General features: G+C 50.8%; 3 protein-coding genes across 6 annotated transcripts in view; 1 reads left to right on the forward strand and 2 right to left on the reverse strand.

Moving 5' to 3' along the window:
• LOC116825933 (zinc finger protein RFP-like) overlaps window positions 1-24,109 on the forward strand; it is a 469,299-nt gene that overhangs the window by 302,972 nt on the left and 142,218 nt on the right. The window lies entirely within an intron of this gene.
• Window positions 1-24,109, reverse strand: part of LOC116830653 (E3 ubiquitin-protein ligase TRIM11-like) — a 394,044-nt gene that overhangs the window by 94,082 nt on the left and 275,853 nt on the right. Inside the window, exon 2 of the mRNA XM_075071689.1 lies at window positions 5,211-5,306. The gene's annotated coding sequence lies outside the window, so the exon portion shown is untranslated. The remainder of the gene's footprint in view (window positions 1-5,210; window positions 5,307-24,109) is intronic.
• Window positions 1-24,109, reverse strand: part of LOC116825579 (butyrophilin subfamily 1 member A1-like) — a 177,348-nt gene that overhangs the window by 94,082 nt on the left and 59,157 nt on the right. The window lies entirely within an intron of this gene.

Here is a 24,109-nt window from a genome sequence, read left to right on the forward strand (position 1 = left end):
GAGGAGACTCTTCCCACCCCACCCAGGTCCACCTCAGGATTCACGCCCTGAGCGTACTGCACAGACATGTCCCATGGTCTTCGCCTGCACAGACAAGCACGCAAATCCAGATAACGTAGCAGCGTAGCTGAAGCCGTGCCCTGTCCGCAGAGTGTGGGCAGCTTCTGCTTACCGATGCCTGGTCTCTACCAGGGTCCACTCGGAAGGAGCAGCGGTGAACATCGCGCGGGTGTACGTGAGCTCACAAGGCTGTCAGCCCTAGGCATGCTTGCCAGCCACGCTCCGGGTCCGCCAAAACCAAGCAACCCCATGGCCCGCGCTGAAGGTAGCTCGCCCATCACAGCTGGGGCTTTGGTGTCTCAGAAAGAGCTCGCTCCTCAGCATCGGAGAGCATGTGGGGTGAGTTTTGCACCACCTCACTAGGCAGGACTGCCCCCCTCTGCCACTACAGGAGCTGCTGTGCTGAGACCCCCACCAGAGACACAGCCTGATCCTGCTGGCACCAAGCCTGTGTCACAGGGCAAAAAACCAGACCAGGTTCATACCTTCCTGAGCTTTCACAGCTCTTCATCCTGGGAGCGTTGCAGGGGAAGGCTCAGGGAGAGAGCACCGGACACTCACTGCCACTCGTGGTTTTCTCCTTCTCTTAGACCAGCACCAGGGCTTCCCCAGCTCTTCCTCAGAGGGCCCAGGGCTCCTGGAGTTTCTCCTGCAGGGACATTGCGTGCAATAAAGCCATTAGTCTGCCTGTCTGATGGGTGAGAGAGTATCATAGGGTTGGAAGGGACTCAGGAGGTCATCTAGTCCAACCCCTGCTCAAGCAGGACCAATCCCCAACTAAATCACCAGACAGGGCTTTGTCAAGCCTGACCTTAAAAACCTCTAAGGAAGGAGATTCCACACCTTCCTAGGTACCCATTCCACTGCTTCACCACCTCCTAGTGAATTTTTTTCCTAATATCAACCTACCTCCCCCGTGCAACTGAGACATTACTCCTTGTTCGTCATCTGGTACCACTGAGAACATCTAGATCCATCCTCTTGGAACCCCTTCAGGTAACTGAAAGCAGATCAAATCCCCCTCATTCTTCTCTTCTGCAGATTAAACAATCCCAGTTCCCTCAGCCTTCTCCTCATAAGTCATGTGCTCCAGCCCTCTAATCATTTTTGTTGCCCTCCGCTGGATCTTTCCACATCCTCTTGTAGTGTGGGGCCCAAATGGACACAGTACTCCAAAGAGGCCTCACCAATGTCGAATAGAGGGGAATGATCACATCCCTCGACTGCTGGCAAGTGCTCCTACTTATAAGCCCAAAATGTCGTAGCCTTCTTGGCAACAGGGCACATGTTGACTCATATCCAGCTTCTGTCCACTGTAACCCCTAGGTCCTTTTTCTGCAGAACTGCTGCCTAGCCATTCGGTCCCTAGTCTGTAGCAGTGCATGAATCTTCCATCCTAAATGCAGGACTCTGCACTTGTCTTGTTGAACCTCATCAAGTTTCTTTTGGCGCAATCCTCTAATTTGTCTAGCCCTCTGCATCTATCCCTACCCTCTCAGCATATCTCCATTCCTCCAGTTTAGTGTCGCAAACTTGCGAGGGTGCAGTCCAGCCATCCTCTAGATCATTAATGAAGATACTGAACAAACCAGCCCCAGGACGACCCTTGGTGCACTCCGCTTGATACGCTGTGAACTAGACATGGAGCCATTGATCATACCCTTGAGCCGATGATCTAGCCAGCTTCTATCCACCTTACAGTCCATTCATCCAGCCCATACTTCTTAAACTTGCGGCAAGAAACTGTGGGAGACTGTATCAAAAGCTTTGCTAAAGTCAAGGAATAAGACATCCACTGCTTTCCCTCATCCACAGAGCCAGTTATCTCCTCATAGAAGGCAATGCCTTGTGAATCCATGCTGACTGTTCCTGATCACTTTCCTCTCTCTAAGTGCTTCAGAATTGATTCCTTGAGGACCTGTCCATGATTTTTCCAGGGATAGAGGTGAGGGACTGGCCGGTAGTTCCCCAGTCTCTTCTTCCCTTTTTTAAAGATGGGCACTAACATAGCCTTTTTCCAGCCATCCAGGACTCCTTGATCGCTAGAGTTTTCAAAGATAATGGCCAATGGCTCTGCAATCACATCAGCCAACACCTTTATCACCCTCAGATGCAGTGTATCTGGCTCCATGGACTTGTGCTCCCACAGCTTTTTAAATAGTCCTGAATCGCTTCTTTCTCCACAGAGGGTGGTCACCTCCTCCCATACTGTGCTGCCGTGCAGCGTCTGGGAGCTGACCTCGTTCATGAAGACAGGGCAAAAAAAGCATTGAATACATTAGCTTTTTCCACATCTGTCATAGGTTGCCTCCCCATTCAGTAAGGGGCTTACACTTTTCCCGACCTTCTTCTTGTTGCTAACATACCTGTAGAAACCTCTCTGTTACTCTTAACATCTTGCTAGCTGCACTTGCAAGTGTGATTTGCCTTCCGATTTCCTCCTGCATGCCTGAGTATATTTTATACTCTCCCTGGTCATTTGTCCAAACTTCCACTTCTTGTAAGCTCTTTTTTGTGTTTAAGATCAGCAAGGATTCACTGTAAGCCAAGCTGGTTGCCTGCCATATTTACTATTCTTTCTACACAGGGGGCTCTAGACATTTCGATGCCCCAAGCACGGCGTCATGCTGCGGGAGCTCTGCCGGTCTCCGGTCCGCGGGAACACGACCCTCTGCAGGCCCGCAAGGCTGCCTGCCTGCCGCTCCACCGGCGGCCGGCACACGCGCCCCCGGGCATGCCCCCACGATGCGTTGGCGTGCTGGGGCCTGGACCGCTCCTGTTCTACACATCAGAATGGTTTGTTCCTGCACCTCAATAAGATTCTTTAAATACTGTCAGCTCTCCTGGATCTTTTCCCCTCATGTTATTCTCCCAGGGGATTCCTGCCATCAGTTTCCTGAGGAGACAAAGTCTACTTTTTGAAGTGCAGGGCCATTATCTGCTGCTCTCCTTCTTCCTTTGTCAGGATCCTGACTTGACCATCTCATGGCACTGCTCCCAGGTTCCCATCCACTTTTGCTTCCTCTACTAATTCTCCTGTTTGTGAGCAGCAGGTCAAGGAGAGCGTCTGCCTCTAGTTGGTTTCCAGCACTTGCTCCAGAAATGTCCCTACATTTGCCAAAAACTTCCTGGATTGTCTATGCACCACTGTATTGCTCTCCCAGCAATACTGGAGGACTGAAGTCCCCATGAGACAAGGGCCTATAGTAACTTTTGTTAGTTGCCAGAAGAACCTTGTCCCTCATCCTCTGGTCTGGTGTCTATAGCAGACTCCACACAAACCACCTCACACTTCTAACTTACTCCAGAGACCTCAGGTTTTTCTGCAGTTTCATACTGGAGCTCTGAGCAGTCATACTGCTCTCTTACATACAAGGCAACTCCCCACCTTTTCTGGCCCTGCCTGTCCTCGAACAGTTTATATCCATCCATCACTACTCCAGTCATGTGAGTTCCCACCAAGTCTCTGTTATTCCAATCAATCATAATTCCTTGACTGTGCCAGGACTCCAGTTCTCCTGCTTGTTCCCAGGTTCTTGCATTTGTGTATAGGCACTTAAAGAACTCGCGACTGATCTGCTTTCTCAGTAGAGCAGGAGTCTCCCCTCTTGCCTCTCCTCCTCTGGCTTCCTCCTGGTATCCCACTTCCCCACTTACCTCAGGGCTTTGGTCTCCTTCCGTCGATGATCAGCAGTGTGTGCAGTTTGTTAAATTCACCTGCAATCATCTCTCTCCTAGTCTTCACTTTCCCCTTGAAATAGAAGAATAGGAAAGGCACAGAGAAAACATGAGCCAGATGTTGAGTTACACAGACTGGGCCTCTGTCCATGAAGCAGGGAATGTTAAATCACTATCAGGTTTGTAAGGATATTTACTTCTCTGAGAAACGTACCACAAAGGGTTTGTTTTAGTTCAGAATTAATAAGGTCAGTTTGGTAGCAGGGCTGTCTAGGGTGCTTTGTAAAGCCGCAGTATGTTCTTGCAGGTGGCATGGGATGGACACAAGGGAGTGGGACACACATGGGTGTTGGGAATCCAGGGTATTGTCAGAGCTGGCTTTGGCCTCACCCAGCCTGCCGGAGCACACCATGCCCGTGTGTCCAGTGACCAGCCAGTGTCTTCCTCACACACCCCACGGTCTCTGTGGGGATTTCACTGTGAAAGGCAAGTGAACTGGCACAGACATTGTGTCCTATGGGTTCATCACCTGGCTACAGACAAGCACAGGTAAAATCACAGTAACAGTAGCAGGTGACTGGGATGAGGTGGCCACATGATGGCAGCAGAGGCTGTGAAGTGGCCAAGCTCTGCCTGGCTTTACACTGACCTGCCCCTGGCTCTGCTGACTCAGGCGGTGTCCACGCTGCAATGGAGGAGTGAGGGCAGCAGGTGAAGACACATTCCAGCTTGTTCGGGTGCTGGTAGCGGTGAAGCCACAGCAGCAGGGGCTGTACAAGCCCATCAGGCAATGACTCGGGCTGCTAGCCCACAGCTACCTGTTGGTGCCATTTAGATGCACCCTTGGGGCAGACTTTGCAAAGAGCTCAGCACTCCCAACTGGGTCTGGTGTTCAGAAGAGCTCAGCTCCCAGCCCAGCCCCAGCCCAGCCTGCTGAGTGATTTTGAACCTCACCCATGGGGTAAATCCTCCCCCCATCTCTAGTGTCTGGCCCAGGCACTGGGCAGATGCACTGCAGGGACTGTGGGGGAGGAGGTGGGGGAGGATGGAGAAGGAACAATCCCTGTGTCCTCCAGGCTGCAGACACACTGTGGAGGTATTTCATGGAGTCCCCTGAATCCCGCTGGCTGCAGCAGCCTCTACACCACCCCCACCTGCAGGAGGGAAACAGAGTCCATGTGATAGTGAAAACATTGCACCCACTATTGAGAATTTACCGCTATCAGACAGCACTGGGGTGAGTTTGCACCACCTCACTAGGGCCAGGAACTGCCCCTCCTCTGCCACATACAGGAGCTGCTGTGCTGAGACCCCCATCAGAGACACAGCCTGATCCTGCTGGCACCAAGCCTGTGTCACAGGGCAAAAAACCAGACCAGGTTCATACCCTTGTCCTGGAGCTTCACAGCTCCTTCATCCCTGGGAGCATTGCAGGGGGAAGGGCTCAGGGAGAGAGTCACTCGGACACTCACCTGCCACTCCGTGGTTTTCTCCTTCTCTTTATACGTCAGCACCAGGGCTTCCTCCAGCTCCCTCCTCAGAGGGTCCAGGGCTCCCTGGAGTTTCTCCTGCAGGGACATTGCATGCAATAAACAGCCATTAGCCTGCCTGTCTGATGGGTGGAGAGTATCAAAGAATCATAGGGTTGGAAGGGACCTCAGGAGTGCATCTAGTCCAACCCCCTGCTCAAAGCAGGACCAATCCCCAACTAAATCATCCCAGACAGGGCTTTGTCAAGCCTGACCTTAAAAACCTCTAAGGAAGGAGATTCCACCACCTTCCTAGGTAACCCATTCCACTGCTTCACCACCTCCTACGTGAAGTGTTTTTCCTAATATCCACCAAACCTCCCCCATGCAACCTGAGACATTACTCCTTGTTCTGTCATCTGGTACCACTAGAACAGCTAGATCCATCCTCTTTGGAACCCTTTCAGGTAACTGAAAGCAGCTTCAAATCCCCCTCATTCTTCTCTTCTGCAGACTAAAATCCCAGTTCCCTCAGCCTCTCCTCATAAGTCATGTGCTCCAGCCCTCTAATCATTTTTGTTGCCCTCCGCTGGACTCTTTCCACATCCTTCTTGTAGTGTGGGGCCCAAAACTGGACACATACTCCAGATGAGGCCTCACCAATGTCGAATAGAGGGAATGATCACATCCCTCGATCTCTGGCAATGCTCCTACTTATACAGCCCAAAATGTCGTTAGCCTTCTTGGCAACAAGGCAATGTTGACTCATATCCAGCTTCTTGTCCACTGTAACCCCTAGGTCCTTTTCTGCAGAACTGCTGCCTAGCCATTCGGTCCCTAGTCTGTAGCAGTGCATGGGATTCTTCCATCCTAAATGCAGGACTCTGCACTTGTCCTTGTTGACCTCATCAAGTTTCTTTGGCGCAATCCTCTAATTTGTCTAGCCCTCTGCATCCTATCCCTACCCTCGCAGCATATCTACACTCCTCCAGTTTAGGTTATCAGCAAACTTGCGGAGGGTGCAGTCACGCATCCTCTAGATCATTAATGAGAGATACTGAACAAAACCAGCCCCAGGACGACCCTTGGTGCACTCCGCTTGATACTAGCTGTGAACTAGACATGGAGCCATTGATCATCCCTTGAGCCCATATCTAGCATTTCTATCCACCTTACAGTCATCATTCATCCAGCCCATACTTCTTTAACTTGCCGGCAAGAATACTGTGGGAGGACTGTATCAAAGCTTTGCTAAAGTCAAGGAATAAGACATCCACTGCTTTCCCTCATCCACAGACCAGTTATCTCCTCAAGGGCAATGCCTTGGTGAATCCATGCTGACTTTCCTGATCACTTCCTCTCTTCTAAGTGCTTCAGAATTGATTCCTTTGGGACCTGCTCCATGATTTTTCCAGGGTAGAGTGAGCTGACTGGTCTGTAGTTCCCGGATCTCCTTCTTCCCTTTTTAAAGATGGCACTACATTAGCCTTTTCCACCATCCAGGACTCCTTGATCGCTATGAGTTTTCAAAGATAATGGCCAATGGCTCTGCAATCACATCAGCCAACACCTTTATCACACCTCAGATGCAGTGTATCTGGCTCCATGGACTTGTGCTCCTCCAGCTTTTAAATAGTCCTGAATCGCTTCTTTCTCCACAGAGTGGTCACCTCCTCCCATACTGTGCTGCCCGTGCAGCAGTCTGGGAGCTGACCTCGTATGAAGACAGGGCAAAAAAAGCATGATACATTAGCTTTTTCCACATCTCTGTCACTAGGTTGCCCCCCATTCAGTAAGGGGCTTACACTTCCCTGACCTTCTTCTTGTTCTAACATACCTGTAGAAACCTTCTTGTTACTCTTAACATCCCTTGCTAGCTGCAGCTGCAGTGTGATTTGGCCTTCCTGATTTCCCTCCTGCATGCCTGAGTAATATTTTTATATCCTCCCTGGTCATTTGTCCAACTTCCACTTCTTGTAAGCTCTTTTTTTGTGTTTAAGATCAGCAAGGATTTACTGTAGCCAAGCTGGTTGCCTGCCATATTTACTATTCTTTCTACACGAGGGTGGCTCTAGACATTTTCGCCCCAAGCACGGCGTCATGCTGCGGGAGGCTCTGCCGGTCTCCGGTCCCGCGGGACAAGCAGCCCTCTGCAGCGCACCGCCGAAGGCTGCCTGCCTGCCCTTCCACGCGCGACCGGCACACTGCCCCCCTGGGCATGCCTCCCCACGTATGCGTTTGGCATGCTGGGGCCTGGAACTGCTCCTGTTTCTACACATCAGGATGGTTTGTTCCTGCAACCTCAATAAGAATTCTTTAAAATACTGTCAGCTCTCCTGGACTCCTTTTCCCCTCATGTTATTCTCCCAGGGGATCCTGCCCATCAGTTTCCTGAGGGAGTCAAAGTCTACTTTTCTGAAGTGCAGGGTCCATATTCTGCTGCTCTCCTTTCTTCCTTTTGTCAGGATTCTGAACTTGACCATCTCATGGTCATTGCCTCCAAGGCTCCCATCCACTTTTGCTTCCTCTACTAATTCTTCCCTGTTTGTGAGCAGCAGGTCAAGGAGAGCTCTGCCTCTAGTTGGTTCCTCCAGCACTTGCTCCAGGAAATTGTCCCCTACATTTGCCAAAAACTTCCTGGATTGTCTATGCACCACGGTATTGCTCTCCCAGCAGATACTGGAGTGACTGAAGTCCCCCATGAGAACCAGGGCCTCAGATCTAGTAACTTCTGTTAGTTGCCAGAAGAAACCCTTGTCCTCCTCATCCCTCTGGTCTGGTGTCTATAGCAGACTCCCACCACAACACCACCTCACACTTCTAAACTTACTCCAGAGACGCTCAGGCTTTTCTGCAGTTTCATACTGGAGCTCTGAGCAGTCATACTGCTCTCTTACATACAATGCAACTCCTCCACCTTTTCTGGCCCTGCCTGTCTTTCCTGAACAGTTTATATCCATCCATCACCGTACTCCAGTCATGTGAGTTACCCCACCAAGTCTCTGTTGTTCCAATCATATCATAATTCCTTGACTGTGCCAGGACTTCCAGTTCTCCCTGCTTGTTTCCCAGGCTTCTTGCATTTGTGTATAGGCACTTAAGAGAACTCGCTGACCGTCCTGCTTTCTCAGTATGAGGCAGGAGTCTTCCCCTCCTGTGCTCTCCTCCTCGTGCTTCCTCCTGGTATCCCACTTCCCCACTTACCTCACGGCTTTGGTCTCCTTCCCTCGATGAACCTAGTTTAAAGCCCTCCTCACTAGGTTTGCCAGCCTGCTTGCAAAGATGCTCTTCCCTCTCTTCGTTAGGTGGAGCCCGTCTCTGCCTAACAATCCTTCTTCTTGGAACACCATCCCATGGTCAAAGAATCCAAAGCCTTGTCTCCGACGCCACCTGCGTAGCCATTCATTGACTTTCACTATTTGACGGTCTCTACCCAGGCCTTTTCCTTGCACAGGGAGGATGGACGAGAACAACACTTGCACCTCAAACTCCTTTATCATTCTTCCCAGAGCCAAATAGTCTGCAGTGATCCACTCAAGTTCATTCCTGGCAGCATCATTGGTGCCCGTGTACCATAGATATCGTCCTTTCATACACAAGCAGTAAAATACCCTGGAAGGAGACAGCAGACTCAGCTCTGCGGGCCCCAAAGGCAGCGTGGGAGCAGAGACACCAGTCTCAGAGCGGGGACGCTCTGCATCATGCAGTCACTCAGGACTTCTCAAGGCCTTTGTTTTTAGCTAAAGTTTCCCATCACTGAGCACAGGCCAGAGGGAAATAGCTGGGAAGGTTCTGAAGGATCCCTCCTGCCGGTGAGAGCGAGGAGCTTAGGACGATGCATCACTGCACTGTGCCTCAGGCCCAGGCCAGGAACAAGATGGACACGGTGCTCTCATCTGTCTGCCAGGCTCGCATGTGGCCTCCCCCAGGCAGCAGCTGGGAGCCTGACACCAGCGCAGTCCCATTAACTGCACAGGGTGAAGTTGTGATGTGGCGGGAGGTCAGTGAGGAACAGGGAACACTCGGTCTGGGGGAATGTGCCACCCATAATTATAACTGCTCCAGAGCTGTAATACCCCAGGGCTCTCTTCCCCTTTGACAGCGTGTGATTCCTTCACCCAGCACAGCAACATGCTCCTGCCCTGTCAGCCTGACTCTGTACAGCACCCAGGGTAGCCCCCGAGAGTCCCCTCCTGAGCTCCTTGCAGAATCTCCCCATTTCACTCCTTCTCTTTTCTCTGGGCCCTCAAGTTCTCTCCCCCTCTCTGTCCAAGGGCCCAGGCTGCTGCTGCAGCTGCTGCTGAGAGCTCCTGGGGAGCTGTTCGGTGACACCCCTGTGGTGCTGCTGCAGGGAAGCAGTGAGCGATGGAGCCAGCAGGGGCTAGTGAGAGACAGGAGGCGGAAAAGCAGCCTTTGCATCCAGCAAAATAGCTTCATAAGTGAGCAGGGATCAGACTGCAGGAGAGGACAGAGGGACAAAGGTGGCTGGATTCTTTGAAGATGCACCCATAAAATAAGCTCTGTCCATGTGAGTCACCAAAAGGAGACAGCTTGGTCTGTTCACGGGAGATGGTGCGATGTTCAAAACGGGATGGAGTTGCTGATTGGCTCCAAAGGGCTCCTGGGGCTGGTCTTCCCTCATGGGGCTAGAATATACCCCTGGGCTCTCTGGGCCTGGACCTTCTTTACTGGGGGGAAAATAAGAGGAGGCATCTCCCAAACATCACCCACCTGTGGCACCGGAAGGAGGTGTCACTGGCAGTACATGGTGCTGGGCTGTAACTCTCCCTCTCCACTCTCACAAGGTGAATGGAATTGTTCACAATGCTGATATTTAAAGGATCATCCCCAGGCACCTGAGCCCAGCCCCCACTCAGGGACTGGAGCTGTTCACACCTCTCCGAGCTGCTGTGCCCGATTCTCTGCATCCCTTACGTGTGGGTCAGTTTTGAGGTTTTCTTCACAATCAGAACAGCTGGAGAGTCAGTTTAACACAAAGTGAAAGCTGGGATCCCGGAGAACAAGGCAGTTGCAGAGAAAGTGCCAGTACTTCCTGGCTGTTTCTGAGCCCCGTCAGTGAAAGTAGACACTGGGACTTACCAGTGCTTCCTGCACCAGGCCCGGCGTCCTTAACAGGGTTGGTGGCTCTGGCCTCCTGGAAGGGGTGGGGCCTTGGGGCAGAAGGGCCAAGGGGGCTCCACTTCCCACCACTGGTGAGTGCAGGGAGGAGGGTGGTTTCTATTTCTCCCCCACGCCCAAGCAACACGGCTGGGGCCGGGTCGCTCTGCTTCCCGCTGGCTTCAGTGAGTGCGGGTGTGCACTCAACCCCTGCTGCTGGCCGGCGCCAGGCCCCCTGCTAATCCCTCAGGCTACCCTGGGCCCCACACAGCCCCCTAAAGCTGGGGCCCAGGGCAGCAGCCCCTTTTGCCCCCCCCCACCCCCCGTTGGCAGCCTGCTGGAAGGGTCCAGCCGTGCTGCCATGGCAGCGCTTTAACCTTGCTAGTGCGGCCGTGCTGCTGGGACCTGCCGGCAGGGCTGCTGACAGGGGAGCAAATGTCGGCTGTGTGCGGGCCGGACTGGCGGCCGGCTCTTGCCAGAGCACTGCTCCGGCCCGCACCGGCCCACTTTCACCTCTGCAAAGCACCCTGGCGGCCAGTTTTCACAGTGGGATCGCTACGATCCGTGCTGCTCTCTGTGTGGATGTAAGAGCTGCTAGTGTGAATGTGCTCTGCCTGCACAAGGAGCTAGTGTGCACATGCAACAGCGGCTTTAATTAAAGTGGCATCACTTTGTCAGCAAAACTTTGTAGTGTAGACAAAGCCTAAGAGCTGACAATCACTAAGAGCAGGGTAGAACCTCAAGAGACTGAACATATAGAGCTTATTGTAGAGAAGAAGGTAACAGCTGGTGGGGCAGCGGGTGGAGTGGATCAGTTGGGTATGTGGCATGGTGGTGACTGACAGGTGATGCAGAGGAGCAAGTAAGGTGCCTTCTTCCTTCCCTTCACCAGATGTACCTCTGAGTCTTCACTACCCTGGGACCACCACTGTGAGTGGGGTGTGGTGAGGGACTTGTTAAAGGAACTTCTGGTTGTAGAACTAAAAAACCTGAGGCGGAAAGACACTGCCCATCACACTCTGGGGTGGGTGTTTTGCTCACGGTTTTATGTTCATGAATCCTGCTTGTGACATTTTCCTTAATCAAGGCCTGGTGACCTCCCAACTCTCATTTAAAGTTTCTTTTCTATGATAGGCACCAACTCTGTGGGTGCTCCAGGGCTAACCCAACCAAGGGCAAAAAAGAGTGGGTGCTCAGCACCCACTAGCGGCCCTGCGATCAGCTCCTCCCCCTTTCTCCCAGTGCCCCCTGCCCACCGTGGGTCAGCTATAGAGCAGTGTGCAGGGACACTAGGGGAAGAGGCAGAGCGAGGGCAGGGTGCGCTCGGGTGAGGGGGCAGAATAGGGCAGGAAGAGGTGGGGTGGGGGTGTGGTCTCTGGGGAAGGGATGGAGTGGGGGCAGGGCCTGTGCAGAGCAGGGCTTGAGCATCCCTGGGGAAACCAAGAAAGCCAGCACTGTGTTTTCTAACACTCAGACTCTGTGCTTTAGAGAAGGAAGTTTTGCCTCTCAGAGGGCGCAGGGTGGGGTTGTGATTTGCCCAGTCACTGGGTGGGGGGGCTCGAGCTGGTTCTGTGTTGTATTTGAACCCAGCCTTCTTGCTGCCCACTCCACCTGGCAGATGGGTTGCAGGTGACAAAGAGCCATCAGCCCTGTTCTCTCTATCAGGCATTCAAACTTGCAGTGTTGGGGCAAAAATGTCTGGATCTTTTCCCATTGCCACACAACACCCAGTGCTCCACCCCCTGAAAAACAGACCCCTTTTATTTTAGGTGCCTAACCTTAGGCAGCCAGGTGTGAATGTTTTTCCTTGGATGATGCGGGGATAAACCATCCCCATCAATCCATTAGAGGTGGTTAATTAAGCAAGTCAACAGCATTTCCTACCTTGGTACTCCTGGCGCAGCCTCTCAATGGGAACACAAGTGTGAGACTTGTGGTCCCGGGATTTCTCACACACCAAGCAATGGGTTCTCCATCCTGCTCACAGCAAGAGTTTGAGATGTTCCTCGTGTCTCTCACACAGCTTCGTCCTTTGCCCTTTTCCTGGTTTTGACCCAGTTGTGTTGAGCTTTTTCTACAATGTTGCTCAGCTGGGTGTTGGCCTAACTCCTTTCTGAACTGGCTCTTGCACTGGGGACAGGTCAGGGCTGTCCCCGCTCCCTTTTCCGCACATGACTGGCTGAGGCAGGTCGGCAGAAGTTGTGCCCACATGCTATCCATCAACCGGCTCTGCTCAGATATCCAGGCAGATGGAGCAAATGGCTATCATCTTGCACTTCCTGCTGTAGCTGCAGAGCATCCATGCAGCTGATAGGTGTCTGTTCTCTCTGCCCTTTGCAGGCAGCCGCAGCCAACCAGCAACACCGCAGGAAAACCCGAAGCGAAGGGAAAAAATCAACAACAAGCAGCTGTTTAAAGCTTCTTTTAGCAGATTGTGCAACCGGGAGCAATCACGTGCTCCGGCAGGATATTTCTCACACATAAAGAAAAAAAAAAAAACAAGGCAAAGCCACAGCCCGGAAAAGCCTCCAAAAAGCAACTTTCAAGAAACGAATAGCAGAGGGGATAATAAAGTAGCCAGTGCCGTGAGCACACTGCATGTTGCGAGAAACCATGAGTTCTTGCTGGCCATCTCAGCACCCGTCCCCCAGGCGTGTAGGTGTTAAACACATTGCTGTAAACATCTTTTACATAAAAAATCAATGTCTCTTGATGTGGCTCTGACCTGCTGTTCCATGGCCTGACAGTATCTGGTTTCCTATAAGCCACTGTAAATGCAGCTTCACTCTATTTAGTTATTATTTATTTAATCCTTTTAAGCAGTATTTGGTTCTTCTATTTTCCTTAGCGCACCTTGGTTAACCCTGCGTGCGCATGGATGTCATTGTGCTGCTCAGTGTATGGTTTTAATAATAAATATCATGGAAATAATAATTGATGCTACAGTTGAACTTCCCAATCTGCTTCCCAATCCGGCAACACTCCTGGTTGGCATAGTCGGTGACCCAGTGGGTGCTCCGGGCTGGAACACTCAAGGGGAAAAACTGATGGCTGGGGCCAGAGTGTTGTGGGACCAGGGAAGATGTGGATCTGGCTGCAGCCAAGAGGAGCAGGGGCCAGCGGCTGGGAGCTGAGCCCCTGGGGAGTAGAGCCCTGGTGGGCCGGGGGCCAGCAGTGGAGCCCCACAGTCCCTGGAGAGCGAGGGGCCCGTGCTCATGGGACAACGGCTGGGAGCAGTGAGACTGCTTGATGGGCTACAGCACCTGATTGGCTGGGAGAGTCAGCAGAGCGTCTTTAAGCCCAGCAGCAGCACCACTTTAAAGGCTGCTCAAAGCATCAGGTGCTGCTGGGATAGCACTGCCCTGTTCTAGCCTTGCCCCCTGATTTGCTCATTCCAGCTAACCCAGTTCTGACCCTTGACTCAGGTTCCTGACATACTGCTCTGACTCCAGTGTTGGCTCCTAGTTCTGGTTACTGACCCTGTTCTGACCCCTAGGCATGGTTGCCCAAGTCCCGGTCACTGACACGGGGTGTTTAATGCCTATTTTATTCAGTCTTCACTAAACGTTTAATTGTGACCAGATACTCAGCACAATTAATATTAGCAGCAAGGGGAAGGAGCTCCACCCAGAATAGGGAAGAACAGCTTAAAGAATATGTAAGATAGTTAGATTATTCAAGTTGGTGGGGCCTGATGAATGAAACCAGAGCCTAGGTTGGTGCCTGGAGAGAGCATCTGGCCTCTTCTGACTCTTGTCTTGCCTGCAATTCTGTTCTGATCATTGCCGTCCAACTCCTCCCTCACCACCCCGGATGCCCCACACCACTGCCACCCCTTCACTGGCTCCACTCCTTGTCCTCCCCTCCAGGCTCTGCCCTGCTCACCCCTGATGCTCCCCTACTACCAGCCCCACCACCCGGGAACCAGCCCCTGCAGGTTAGTTTCACTCTCCTGAGCAGAGGAAGGAAGCAGCCTTTTCAACCATTTTTTTTTTTAAAGCAGATTTTTTTTTAAAGCACAATCAGGACCAATCACGTGGGAAATAAAAAACAACCAACCAACCCACAACAAAGCAGAAGCCAGGGCCTGGGAAAAGCCCCAAACAAGTTACTTAAAGAAATGAACAGGTGATGTAATTACATACAGCAAGAAGCAGACTGCTCCCCTGTTTCTACATCCAAGGGTCACATTAGGAATGGGAGTTCAGGTTCAGCTGTTTTGTCCTCTATGACCTAAATCCTTTTCACAGTCACTCGCTTTCCAGGCCACCCCTAGAGCATAGGGAACTGTGGTCACCAGGCTTCCTTCCTAGCTACAGGGCCTTGCTGTTGCTGTATTAAATGCATTCTTTTACTAATCCCAGTTTACCAAACCATCCAGGTCTTCTTGGCAACTTGCCCTGTCACTGGCATTATTTACCACACTCCCAGCCAGCTGTGTTAGCCACAGAATTTATCAGCAGTGATTTTACATTGACTTCCAGATCGTTAATTACAAAGTTGAATAGTGAGGGGGTACAGCCAATCCCTGTGACTCCTCCTTATCAGCTCTCCCATTCAATGATGATGCCCCATTGCCACTTACAAGGTCAGAGGTTTAGGTTGGACATTAGGAAAAGCTTCCTAACTGTCAGGGTGGTTATAGCACTGGAAATAAATTGCCAAGGGTGGTTGTGGAATCTCCATCACTGGAGATTTTTAAGAGCAGGTTAGATAAAACACCTGTCAGGACTTTCTAGATGGTGCTGGTCCTGCCATGAGTGCAGGGACTGGATTAGATGAGCTCTCCAGGTCCCTTCCAGTCCTATGATTCCATGATTCTATTAAGCCCTGAGTGAATCCATCCCCATTCAGCAACTGCACAGGGTTTTCCTGAATCAGGTTCCAAAACAGAAGCTTTTGAGAAAACACAGGAGTCACCAAAGCAAATCAGACCAGAGTCTGACTAGTCTGAGATCCCTGTCCTGTGACAGAGCCCCAGTCTCTAATCCATGACAATCTTGCTTCTCATACCAGGATGACTCAATTTTCTTATAACCTTCTGTAAGGAACTTTGTCAAAGGCTTGGGAAATTCCACGGGAACTTTTAGCTCATCTACCTTGTCTCTCTAATATCCTGGGACCAGCCAAGCTACACTTACACCGCAAACACATAAACCGTGTCAGTGGATTCTTCTTTGTCCACTGTTTTATTGACATGCTCAAAGAATTCTGATAGATTTAGGGAGACCCCATTTTCCTTTGCAGAAGCGAGGCTGGTTAGAACTTAGCATAGCACGACCGCACAGTTCTCTGTTAGTTATTGTTTACCAGGCACTGACATAAAGCTCAGCGGGCTGTAATTCTCAGGATTACCTCTATCAAATTGTTAAAGGTGGGTACAACATTCCCAGCCCTCTGATTCTCCAGCAGAGTAACTGATTTTAATGAGAGGTAGATTACTGTTAGCAGCTCAGCCTTATCACTCTGAGGTCATTTCAGAACTCTCGGGCATTTGCCATCGGTCTCGGTGGCTGCTGTTTCTTTAACTGACCAGTTTGTTCCAATATCTCCTCTTCACACCCCAATCCATTATCTTTATTTCATGAACAGAGCAGCCCCCACACCCTGCTGAAAACTGATGCAAAGAAATCAGATATTGTCTCTCAGTCTTGTCCTTACCGTCCTCAATTGCTTCCTTTCCCCTGCTGATCCTAGGCATCCTTCATTTCTCTCACAGGCTTTCTGATTGTGATGGATTGAAATAATTCCCTGGTATTTGGTTTACACAGGAGCGGCGCCAGGGTTTTTGGCGCCATAGATGCCGGGCTATTTCGCTGCCCCACGCGCTGGTCCCGTGGCTCCGGTGGACCTGCTGCAGGCGAGCCTGCAGATGCTCCACCGGAGCCGTGGGATCAGCAGACCCTCCGCAGGCGCGCCTGCGGGAGCTCCACCGCAGCCTTCTGCCACCCTCTTGACAAAATGACGCCCCCCCATAATCCTGGCGCCCTACATGACGGCCTAGGTCGCCTAAATGGAAGCGCCGGCCCTGGGTTTGTATCTCTGCCTGGTCACTCTTCTAATTCCATTTTAGCCTCCTAATTCCCATCATGCACTTCACCTGATATACGGTGTGCTCCTTTTTCTTGGCTTCACAGAGTTAATATTTTCCATTTGCTGAAGGATCCCTCTTTTGGCTCTAACAACCTGTCATAAACAGATAGTTAAGGGTTAATGTCTCTTTTACCTGTAAAGGGTTAAGAAGCTCAGTAAACCTGGCTGACCCCTGACCAAAGGACCAATAGGGGGACAAGATACTTTCAAATCTCGGTGGAAAGAAGCCTTTGTTTGTGGTCTTTGTTTTGGGTATTGTTCGCTCTCGGGACTGAGAAGGACCAGATGTCCATCCAGGCTCTCCAAATCTTTCTGAATCAGCCTTTCATGTTTCAAAATTGTAAGTATAGCTGGGCTAGGCGGATTAGTCTTATGTTTGTGTTTTTTCAACTTGTGAATGCTTTTCTTTTTTTTGCTGGAAGGAATTTTACCTCTGTTTGCTGTAACTTTGAATCTAAGACTGCGGGAGGGGGGTCTGTCTAGTCTATATGAATCTGAATATCCTGTAAAGCATTTTTCCATCCTGATTTTACAGAGATAATTTTTACTGTTTTCTTTCTTTAATTGAATTGGCACAACTCATCATTTCTATGTCACATATACTTTTTTAAGTGAGAAAATCTTGTTTTCATTTGTTCCAGATTCAATACTCATTATTAGGTCACCAGGGTGTGAGCAAAATTGTGATAGGCGGGGCTGCCATCCCCCATTTAATAGCCCCATGGACACGTGCGAGTAGCAAGGGCTGATGGGTGACTTCGCTATCTGTATACCAAATTTACTTCCCCGCTGGGCCCAAGATGGGCAACCGGGTAAATCAGTCGCAGGCGCTGAAATACATCAGTGATCAGCGAAGTAGATATGTTTTGCTGTCTACATATAGAACACAAACTTCAATATTTAAAGGAGCTAAAGACGGGGAAGAAATTGTTATAAAAGAACAAAATATATCACACATTGCCATTGTACATACTTGAGATTTGATTATTGACTATGCAGATTCCGTGGGTGACTGCATGAGCGATTTTTCGTCTCTCTCGATATCAGAGATCAGCCAACATCTTTGGAACGCTGCTGAGTGCTATGTAGACTATGTCCCTGTTATGACAACTGAGAGCATTTGTCTTTATACTCGCGCAGCATACAAACATTTTATTGCTTTTTTTATTATAAGAGTGGTGTGCATCGCTCGCTGCGCTCGTGTCTTGATGGAGTAGAGTGGAAGTGTGGTTGTGTGTGTGATGTGAGGCAATGTTACCATAGGTGTGTCGTGTTTGTGTGTTACATGAGTGTGTCGTGGGGGGGTCCCAGGGAAATTGCTCTTGATTAGGATCTTGAGTTGCGGGTGAGGTGATTTTGGCGTATGGGACTAGAGCGGCCAGGAAATGACCAGGTCTGCCTGTGATCCCAGTCAGTGCTCCTCTTCCTAGTATCTTCTACAGGAGACATGGTTGACTTGCTCATGCATAAGTTTTTGTCTCTTCATTTTATTATCGTGTACGTTTACGAGTCATTCTCCATATTGATCCTCGAGCTTGTTTTTTTTGATCCTTTGATTTTTGGTCTGTTTAATACTTGGCTGAACTGATTGTGAGCTGCAACTGATGAAGTGGTAAAAGTTTTTAGTTTCTGTCTTACACATTGATGGGAAGGTCACAAGGGCGAACAGACCAGGTTATATCGAACAAAGGCCCCTGTCTACCTCTCAGGCCGTTTAAGTATCTTGTGACAAGAGGATGGTGGATCAGAAAGATGCCACTGGATCAGACTACTGGAGCGATATGGAAGGATGGGTTCTTTTGTGGGCCTTAAAGACATTACGGGGAGACTACTATGGTGGGAGCGGTATGACTTGAAGGGTAAGTTTCTCAGTATGGCTGCCACCCCTCTTCCTGGTTCCACCATGACGTAACTGACCTTCACTATTCCTGTTTTCTAACGAGGGAGATGTCCTGGGCCAGGAGTGGCTAAGTTTAGAGGGGGACGTGCCACTCACGCTGGGCAGAGGGGGCAAGTAGCAGGTTGTGCTGGGGTGAGGTGGCAGGGGATATATGTCTAGGAGTGGGCAGGGGCACGAGGTGCGGTGCTGGGGCGAGGGGATGTATGCAGGGGTCTCTGAGTTGCGGCACGATGTCTGTCGCACTGGAGCAGCGGGCATGGCCCCTCGGGCTATTTGCTTGCCCTCCTGCGTCTGTTCCCTGTTGTGGAGGCCACTGGGTTGAGGGGAGGGCGATTCATGGGATCAATGACCCTCGCATACCCCAGACCATAGCTCGACCAACCAGGTTCTGGACATGGCCCAGCGTGCCTTAAATCCCTATGCTCAGGGGGGTGAGGAAGGGTCCCTTTCTTTGGCTGCTTGACTGCATACGCCCTGCGTCCAGCTGACAGCAGTGATCAGTCCGCCACCATCCCCTCAGCCAGGCACGGCGACTTCTTAGCACCAAGTCCTGGGCCCTAGAGCTTCATTGAAAACAGAGTTGCCATTAAAAGCTCCTCGGCGTGGAGGGGCCGGATATTGACATTGTATGGCTAGTCTGGATCACCAGCTCCTAGGATTGGCTGCTCCGAATACTCTGACGTCACGCTTGTCCTGACGCCAGTAGTTCTGTCAGCTTGAGGACAGATGCGGGGGAAACGGCCAGGTGAGATGTGTAAGACACCAGACAACAGTCTTCCTCGCTCGCCCAGCTCTGCTTACTTCTCCAGGCTTGCTGCTGCTGACCCTAACTTCTTACTTCCGCTCCCGTGTCCCTGAGCACCTGGCTGTGGTGAGCTGAACCAGCTACCCGGAGTACACGACAACACTCCGAGGCAATCCACTGGATTCCACAGACGGGGGGGGGACGGTAGTGCGAGATGATGGAGAAGGACTGGAAGTAAGCAGCAGGAGGCAGTAATGGGGAGGGAATGTGCCCATCTCCCATATGTCTGGGAGATGGTGATGGGGGCGGTGGAGGGTACTTCTCCAGTCTCCTGTGTGCAGAGCCCCAGGCTGAGACGTTGGTGGGGCTGCCTTCCCCAAGGGAATACGGTACCTCGGGGACCCCTGCTGACAACCCCTCCCCTTCGGGTTGATAAAAACCCTGGTGAGCTTCCAACAGAGCCTGACCTGAGCCAGTGACAGCCCCAGTTACTGATGGGCCCCGCAGTTGCTGTCTACCCTGGCCCGGGGCCACGTGGGCCAGCTGTGCTCCCCTTCCTTTGCACTGGAGCAGAGACGCCGCAACCACCCCAGGATAGTCATGCAGCGAAGTGGGATCTCCCATCAGCCCTGACCCGACTAATGAAGACAATCGCTCTTAGCTGGGAGAGCTAGAGACATGCAGGACCCTGGAATCTGTCTCCCTGGAGTGAGGCTATTCTGTGGCCCATAGCTCAGGGTCTGAATGAAGAGAGGCTTAGGTGGGATGATCAGTCTCTACTGGTCTGTCTAGTGGGCGTCATCGTGCCCCGAGGCTCTCGAGTCCTGGGATGCTACCGCGGCCCAAGCTTCCCCGCTCAGTGCCTATCTTGATGGCCTGGAGTGAGCAGTCCTGTGTCGCGCTCTTACCCGCCCAATGGGCCCCACCCACCCATTGGACTTAGCTTAGTCGAAGACCACCCACGCCGCAGCAGCACCAGCCTGTCAGGAGTCGTGTCCCCCATCCGCGTCTCTGCAGGGAGCATTGCGCAGACTTATCAGATCACATAGGCCATTGGCAGCGCATAAAATTACATATGGCCTAATTTCCTGTGCACAACGCTGTGTGAACCACGATAATTAAAGTGTTAATTTCACGTCCTTGTTCCCAAGCAAAGTGCTGCCTCCCTAGACGCGAAGCTCAACTTCCTTTTTCCTCTATCTGTCTTACGGCTGACCGTCCTTCCTGTGGGCGTGGTTGGGAACTAAGTCATGTAGGGCAAAAGGACTTGCCTAATCCCATTAACGGTCAATGATCAGCCATTCAATATTTGAACAGCAACATGGACTTGTGCGACTGTGTGCTCGTCCGAGACTGTAGCTCTACGACTCTGTTCTAGCTACTCGGTGAGGAACCGTCCTTTTACTCTTTTCAATTTCCATAGGTGCATGTTGAGCACTGCCCAATTGCTCTTTCCTGCTCATGGATCTGTCGTTCTGACGTTTACGGTCTCGTCGCGGCATATATTTCGTTTATGTAGATGGTTTGCTTACGTGCATCAGGGTTTTGCCGTTTGTTTACATGCAAACATGCATTACCTTGTGTTGACTGTAGCAATATACGCAATTTGCCTACAATCACAGCCTCCTGCAGCTCTCCATTGTACGCCTTTCCTAATTCCAACATGGCCCGATTCTCCAGCAGCAATTGTTGGTGGGCTGTGGGCCAGATCCCACACAAACTCGGACTTTACGTTGTGAGGGCTCCAGTTTAGGCGTGTTGTGTGAACAGGAATGACAGCCTGTGTCTTTCACAAGGCGGTGTTTAGTGGGATGGACTCCTTATAGGCGGTGCGATGGGATGGAACAACACAAGAAGATACTCTGAAAAGCAGAATGTCTGGGCAGTGGGGCCTCTTCTGTGACTAAGGTGGGGAATTTTCTGTAATATTTTTTATGAATCCGATGTTGGCTCAGTTTCCCCTTATGCTGCACTGTTACCCAGTGGAGTGAGAAGGACTGTTCTACTCTTCAGGACCGCCCTAAGAAGACTATAGGTTGGTTGTCGTATCGGGGCTGTCCTGGCTGAATGGTCAGTTGGCAAAGATTGTACTAGAGCCCTTACTCGTCTAATATAATGGGAGTCTCCTAGACATGGTACAATAGGGAATAGCCATTACGCCTCTCGTGTGATGTTCAGAGGTCCTTGGGTTGCTAACCTGGACTGATGGTAGGGCGGCGGCCCTCGCAATGCTCGACTTGATAAATTGGAACTTGTGTCTGCGCTCTTCCCCTCGTATGGCTGATGTGACGCTCCTAAGGTGCCTCTGTCGGCGGAGTGTCCTTATCGAGCATTTGCACTTGCTATAGAGTGAGGGCTCGCGGCCGCTACTGATGATCTAAGTGAGCTTGATTAGATCCTTGCCCCATGCCACTCAATATTACCTTCAATAGGGAGAGCCCACTTGCTTAATTGGCGCCCAGTCTCCGCCGTTTGCCCGAACTGCACCTCCTGCGCTGGTCAGAATCCTTGGTCACTGTAAAGTGTCATACCTGTTAGCTACTGCGTCACGGAAGTGGACATGCACCATGCCTTTGTAACTGAGCAGTGTTTCAGCACTTTAGACAAAGCTTACTGGTCCAGGTTAAAATCATTCAATAGTGTTTGTTAACTAGAGAAAAGAGTGGTAGTGTCCCCTTAGGCAGGTCAGAGATAGTTACCTTAAGGTAGATATAATGTACCGGGCAGTCCAATCCTAGTACTTTTAGTTGAGGCAGAGCTTGATATCAATACCGCCTGTGTCTCCCTGACAGCTGGGTAAAGAGCAGCGATCACATGTCGCTACAAGTACACAGTCAGGGCACTCAGACGTTCCCTCCGTGAGCCGGATCCACCCTTCATCTCAGTTCAGAGCTTGTTTCTTTCATGCGTGGCTGCGTGAGTGTTGAGCCTTTTAGGCTAATTCAGCTGAGGATGACACTGTCTCCTTTCTATGCCTTTCTCCTATGTTAGCTAGAAAGATCTTTGCTGTGTGTGGCATTAGTTCCTCTTCCGCTCCTCTCTTTGCTGGTGCTCGTATCGTGCCTTCTCCGAGAAGGGTTCTCTGAGAGTAAGTGTCTGTGTGGTAAGCTGAGCCAAAGTGAAAGCTTGTTGGCGCTATTGATGCGCTAACTCCTTTGTTCTACTGAAAGGCTGGTTGTGAGTTTTCCCAAACCTCACACAAAATCTTGCAGAACCAACATAGAGAGATCAACGCTAAGTAACTTCCATACAGTATGAGAGGCATCACAAATCCACATTAGGGATATTATTTGTTTTCCAGATACAATCAAGACATTTGAGAATGGGTCCTCGCAAGCATACCTTAGTTTTCACTAACCAGTAATCCATAGTCATTTGACATGTGATAAGGTGGTTTCCATGGGTGCTGCTACTGTGTTGAGGAACTAGAGTAGTACGGTACCATCCACTGAGCAACGGCTAAACCTAGCTACACACTGTACCAGATTGGCCCAGATGATGCGGGATTTCCCCACATCTCAGCATGGGAAAGTGAGCAAATATCCCTCATCTCGAGAACAAAGGACTGAGTTGTGTTTGAGGTGGTGGAATAAGAAGTTGGTCTGTGGAAGGATTGTGGGTATCCTGCCCCTGGATATCTGGATCAAGGGGTCAGAGGGAGGAAGACAGACAAGCTTGGAAACAATGGGGCTCCCTGGCAGCTTGGTGGGCTCGTGGTTCTGACAGTAAGGTCTGTCTATGTAGCGCTTCAGTTCTCTTTTGCTTAAATCCTAAGGATCTTCCTGTGCTGTTTTCCATGATGTTCATGAATCTTTTGAGTGTCACTACATTAATATGCCAGATGAGGTGCATTCGTTCCGTTGAGAGAGTGGACCATAGTTCTCCCCCAGTTGGATCGTATCTCCACTGTTGACTGGGCTGAAAAGAGCATCTGGACGTTGAAGTCCTTGCACGTGGCTTGTGAGCTCTAAAGGCTCAGCGTCCGAGCAGGCGGTGAGGCCATGTGGCTCTACTGGAGGAGGAGTGAGACCAACAGGGGTCTGGCCCACTGAACTGATTTCCTCTTAGATACTGTTTTTCTCAAGTTGGTCTTTAGCAGCTATCAGTGCTGGAGCTGTGACGCCTCCTAAGTCAGCCAATGGGAATGCTGATGAGAAGGGAGTGTACTAAGTTCCATGCCGCCCCTCCAGAATAGCGTGTCACATTCAGGGTAACTGCACCTGTATCACCTCAGTGATTCAGCAGGGCAACTCACTCCAGGCTCCCAGTCTTACAGCCATTGAGCCTCCTTTGTTGGTGGAGACCCATAACGTCATTCTCCTTGAGCATTCGACCAGGGATAGTCCCAGCGCTGCACAGTTGCGGTTCACGTGGTTAACCAGCCCAGACCGCTCTACACGACTGCTGCTATTCTCAAGTATGTACAGCATTTCGAGCTACAGTTGCAGGCTGTGCACTTGCTTTTTTATTAATGGTAAGTGAGTTCCGTAGCACAGGACCACCAGTTCGTGGATTCCTAGAACAGCTTAGCTTTATGCTTAGGTAAAAAGGATGAGTTAAATACAATAGAAGGAGCACTCTCGACGACGAAGCTGTTGAATAAGCCTCACACAGCATCCCTACGTCGATCAGTGCTTCAGCTCTAAGACATAGCACCCAACTGTTATGTAGGCTGTCAAGGTTTGTCCCCCACTCTGAACTTTAAAGGGTACAGATGTGGGGACTGCATATGGCCCTTCTAGGACTTAAATTTTAGCTTAGATCCGGTGTGACTCGCCAACAGCCGTAAAATTGAGTGTGTTGGCACAGGCTTCTAATGTTCCCTCCAAGCTTTGCCCTCCCTGTTGGCAGCCCCTTGAAGAGGGATTCACCAATTCCCTGGTGAACAAAACCACAACTCTATTGGATCTTAGAAAAAAGGAGAATTACGCTTCCCACCTCACTTTTGCTTCCAGCGGAGTCAGTCCTGGATGAGTTTTGACGCCAATGTCCTATTGGGGTCTTCACAAGGATAATCATTCAGGTTCTTTAAAAAGAAAGTTTTAG

This window comes from Chelonoidis abingdonii, chromosome 12, assembly GCF_003597395.2.
Source record: "Chelonoidis abingdonii isolate Lonesome George chromosome 12, CheloAbing_2.0, whole genome shotgun sequence".
Classification (NCBI taxonomy): domain Eukaryota; kingdom Metazoa; phylum Chordata; order Testudines; family Testudinidae; genus Chelonoidis; species Chelonoidis abingdonii.